This window comes from Leptonychotes weddellii, chromosome 1, assembly GCF_054177405.1.
Source record: "Leptonychotes weddellii isolate Sample4059 chromosome 1, ASM5417740v2, whole genome shotgun sequence".
Lineage (NCBI taxonomy): Eukaryota > Metazoa > Chordata > Mammalia > Carnivora > Phocidae > Leptonychotes > Leptonychotes weddellii.
In genome coordinates, this window is record NC_138369.1 from 169,823,200 (window position 1) to 169,828,656 (window position 5,457).

Genomic DNA, 5,457 nt, shown 5'->3' on the forward strand with positions numbered 1-5,457 from the left:
AAGAAGAAAATTTACATGATCATATCAATTGATGTTAAAAAAATATTTGACACACCCCTACACTAATCCATGATAAAAACTCAACAAACTAGGAATGAAGGGGAACTTAGTCAATTTGATAAAGAACATCTGTAAAGAACGTATAGTTAACATCATACTCAAGGTGAGAAACCAAATCTTTATCACTTAGACTGAAAACAAAGGCAGGATATTCCCTCTCATAACTCCTATTCAACATATCCTACAAGTCCTAACTAACACATTAATACCAAAAAAAAAAATGGAAATAAAGTGTATATCATCTTTGAAGTAAGAAATAAAATTGTCCTTGTTTAGAGATGACATGATTGTCTATGTAGAAAATCCCAAAGGATCACAAAAAAAAACCCTCCTGGAATAAATAAGTGATCATAGCAAAAGTGCAAAATACAGGTTAATATACAAAAGTCAATTGTTTTCCTATATACCAATGATGAAAAATTAGAATTTGAATTTAAAACACAATACTATTTACATTAGGACCAAAAATAATGTAATACTGCTCTCTTTGGCAGAACATATACCAAAATTGGAACAATACAGAGATTAGCATTGCCCCTGCTCAAGGATGACATGCAAGTTTGTGAAGCGTTCCATATAAAAAAAAAAAAGAACAAGAAAATAATGTAATAATCAGATATAAATCCAACAAAATATGTACAGCATTTATATGATAATAACTACAAAAATCTGATCGAAGAAATTAAGGAATATCTAAATACATGGAGAGATATTCCATGCTCATGGACAGGAAGATGCAATATTGTTAAGACGTCAATTCTTACCAACTTGATCTATAGTTTCAAGGTAATCCAAATCAAGATTCCAGAAAGTTATTTTGTGGATGGATATAAATAAAGTCATTCCAAAGTTTATATGGGAAGATGAAAGATTCAGAATAGTCAACACTATATTAAAGATGTAAAACAAGTTAGAAAATGAGACTGTCTGACTTCAAGACTTAATATAAAGCTACAGTAACCAAAAGAACATGGTTTTGGCAAAAGAACAGACACATAGATCAATGAAACAAAATGTAAGACCCAGAAATAAACCCACACAAATAAAGCCAACTGATCTTTACAAAGGAGCAAAGGCAATTAAATGGAAACAAGATCGTCTTTTCAACAAGTGGTACTGGAATAATTGAATATCCATATGCAAAATAAATCTAGATTTGGGACTTACCCCTTTCAACCAATTAACTCTAATAGATCACAACCTAAATGTAAAATGAAAAACTATAAAATTTCTAGAAGATAGCACAGGAGACAATCTAGGTGACCTTGGTGTGAGGATGAGTTTTTAGATACAACACCAAAAGCATGATGATCACAGAAAAAAAAATTAGTAAGTTGGTATCATTAAAATTGAAAACTTTTGCTCTGTGAAAGACAACCTTAAGAGAATTAAAGACACATACTATGAGAAAATATTTGCAAAACACATATCTGACGAAAGATTTGTATCTAACATATGCAAACAATTCCTAAAGCTCAATAATAAGAAAACAACTCAATAAAAAAATGGTAAAACGATCTGAACATACACCTCATCAAAGAAGATGTACAGAAGACAAATAAGCATATAAAAGATTCTCAACATCATTTTTCATTAGGGTGCTTCAAATTAAAATAATAATGAGATATCATTATTAGAATGACTGAAATCAAAAAAGCTGACAATAACAAATGCTGACAACCAAGTGCAGCAACAGGAACTCCTGTTCATTGCTGGTGGAAATGTACAAGAAGATACAGCCACTTTGGAAGACAGTTTGGTACTTTCTTACAAAGCTAAACATAGTATTACCATACATTTCAGCAATCGTGCTTTTAGGTATTTACCTGACCGAGTAAAAAACATGTCCATAAAAATATCTGCATTCAAATGTTTATAGCTGCTCTACTTATAATTACCCCAAATTGGAAGCAACCAAGATATTCTTCAAAAAACGATAAACTGTAGTCCATCCAAGCAATGGAATGTTATTCAAGGATAAAAAAAAATCTATCAAACCACAAAAGACATGGAGGAACCTTAAATGCATATTGTAAGTGAAAGAAGTTAGCCTGAATAATGCTACATAGTGCATGACTCCAATTACATCACATTCTGGAAAAAGATAAAACTAGAGACACATAAAAATGAGTGGTTGCCAGGGCTCAGGGTGAGGGTGGGAGGAATGAAGAGATGAACTACAGTGCTCAAATTTTAAAATTTTTAATTTAAAAGATATGCTGAAGAAGGTCAAAGGGACACAGGAGCCAACTAAAAGACCCCCCAAATGTTAAAGCTGGAACAACTGGAGCAATAAAATAAAGTAGTCCTGGATTGTAACCCAAAGGCTAAAATAAGTATCCATGAGTCCATACTGATATAAATAAATGATTAAATAAGTTAACAAATGAGAAAGAAGAGACAAATCTCCCATGCAGAAGAGTTCCACATAAATTATTTAGATACTCCATCCTAAAGGTTGAGGAAAATAACTCCCCATTCTTAAATGTAAGCTGCACATGGTGACTTCCTTCCAAAGAGTATAGTATGAAAATACGAGGGAGAAAGTAACAGTGAAGAACCCAGAAAAACATTACTTCTGCCTGTTGACCAAGGTCAACATCAATGGTCACAAATCATGTAGATTGTATGTGCCCTTGATATGATTTGATAAAAATGACACACTTTACCTCTGCGACCTTCCTCCCCAAAACACATAACACCTGTCTAATGATGAGAAAAACATCCAATTCCAGTAGATGGTCATCCTACAATACTGACAAGTACTCCCCAAAATTGTCAGGTCATCAAAAACAAGGAAAGTCTTGGAAATTATCAAAACCTAGAAGAAACTAGAAGACATGATCCCAGAACAGAAAGAAGGCATTAGGTAGAAGCTAAGGAAGTCTGAAAAAATTATGGACCTTAGTTAATAATAATGTACCAATGTTGGTTCATTAATTGTAACAAACAGACTATGCTCATGTAAGATATTAACTATAGGGGAAACTGTGTGTGGGGCTGCTGTGGGAAAAGGATGTATAGGGATTCTCTGTACTATCCACTCAATCTTTCTATAAATCTGAAACTTTTCTAAAAGTAGTCTAGTAATTCTATTAATTAATTAGCTAATTAATTAATATTCTGACTAAGCTATTGACACATACTTTAATATAAGTAAGATTAATTTTTGGAACATCACTAATAACCAGACCATGGGCCTTGTCAATGCCCACTAAAATGCAGTGCCAAGAAATTCCAGTCTGAAGAAACTTGCCATCCTTACTCATTTATTATGAAAATTATAATACTACAATTACCTATGAAACCAATTCTTATCAGAATATAAACTATAGCTGATCCTTGAACAACACAGGTTTGAACTGCATAGGTCCACTTATGTGGATTTTTCGATAAATACAGTACAATACTGTAAATGTATTTTCTCTTATGATCTTCTTAACATGTTTTCTTTAGCTTATTGTAAAAGTACAGTATATTATATATAACATAAAAATATGTGTTAATCGACTGTTTATGTCACCAGTAAGGCTTCCAGTCAACAGTAGGCTATTAGTAGTTAAGCTTTCCTGGAGTCAAAAGTTACATGCAGATTTTTGTGTAGGGATTGACACCTCTAACCCTCATATTGTTCAAGAGTCAACTGTACTCAAGTCTCCTCCATAGTTTTACAACCTAATCCAGACACTATCCTAACTCTTTATTCCCATTCACAGCTAATTTAAATTCACAGCTATGTTCATTGTTTTTACCTCCTTATTTTCCACTCATTGTTCACAGTAATTTGGTTCTGCCCAATTACTCTTCCAAAGTCAGTGGTGGTCTCCCTAAACCAGTAGGGACTCATCTATTATTTTACTTCATTTTTTGGAAGTATCTGACACATTATCCATTCCTTCCTTTTTAAAACACTTTCTTCCTTTGCATTCATCACCTTTCATTTTCTTGGTTTTCTTCCCACCTCTCTTGCATCTTCTTGATGTGTGTGTGTGTATGTGTGTATGTGAGATTCTTATCCTGTCCTTAAGTGATATTGTCCTTAAAGTTCAGTTAAGCAAATCGTTCTCACTTTTTTAAACTTTTTTATTATGTTCAGTTAGCTCATATACAGTACATCATTCATTTTTGATGTAGTGTTCAACAATTCATTAGTTGCGTATAATGTTACTCTATGTGAGTACCTTAACTTCCATGGCTTTAGTAACTACTACATGTTGATGTATACCAAATCAAATATTATACTACTTACACTGGTATTTCCACTTTGCAGCTCTACTCACATTTCGAAGTCAAAATGTCCCAGAATAATCTACCATGTCCTCTTCCCCAAACTCCTTATACTCTATATTCTCTATCTCTATACATGGTATCACCACTGTCTACTCAAGGCAATAGTCATTATAATCAATTTCATTCTCACTTCAAATGTTAAATCATTCCTTAATTCTCAGCATACCTTCTAAAAAATTTCTCACATCCATCAAATTCTGTCCATCCATAGAACTACCATTCTAGTTCAAAACACTATCATCTTCTACCTAGATTTCTAAAATTGCCCCTTACAGGTGCCCCACATCTCCATGCTTCCTCCCTCCAGTCCATTCTCCACTCTATCTCATCATTCCCTAATTCAAGACACTTTAATGTTTCCCCTTTGTTGTTAGTTTGAGATCCAAATGATTTAATTTTGCCTATAGTTCATAATTAGGGCCCTGCTTAATACTGCAGTCTAAACTCTTACTTCTTTCTCCACTTCCCTACTTCTGCCTCACACCATGCTAAACTGCAAATGTGTATGCTGCTCACTGCATACATCATTACTCTATCCTACTCTCACTGTCACTCTAAATTTGGAGTTCAGCTTAGATGGTCTTTTCAAAAAGTCTTCTCTGAATCCTCAAATCCCAGATAGTTGCCTCTCATATATATTGCCACAGAGCCTTTTACTTCTGCTCTCAAAACCCTTAACATACACACATACAATTTTAAATTCCCTCATTACTTATCCATACTGCTTGCTAAACTCCAAGCTCCCCAGAGGTAATAAATATCTGTATTATTTATTAACTCTTCTCAAGAATATCTAGGACAATGACTGACATTCAGACAATATTTGATACATTGACTGATGAAAATATAGATGGATGGTTACAATAACTCAGAAAAATACCCTGAAAGGATTTTAAACTTAGAAGTTTAAAAAAAAGAAAAAGAAAAACACCTCTCTGGAATGAGTTACTGCTTGCTTAGAGCTTTTAAATCTAATACATTTTTTTAGAAATAGACTTGGTTTCTGTGTGTATGAAAAATTCATAAAGAATACCCACTGTATCCCAGGTTTAAAGTAAGGATTTTCCAAGACAGTATTATTGCTTTAGGTTGCAATAGTCATGTTAA

General features: G+C 33.2%; 1 non-coding gene across 1 annotated transcript; it reads left to right on the plus strand.

Annotated features, from left to right (window-relative positions):
- The first annotated feature begins 540 nt into the window (after positions 1-540).
- On the plus strand, positions 541-642 carry LOC115942499 (U6 spliceosomal RNA). Its single transcript, XR_004077120.1, has one exon. It is a non-coding gene; the product is annotated as a U6 spliceosomal RNA (small nuclear RNA).
- Positions 643-5,457: the final 4,815 nt, after the last annotated feature.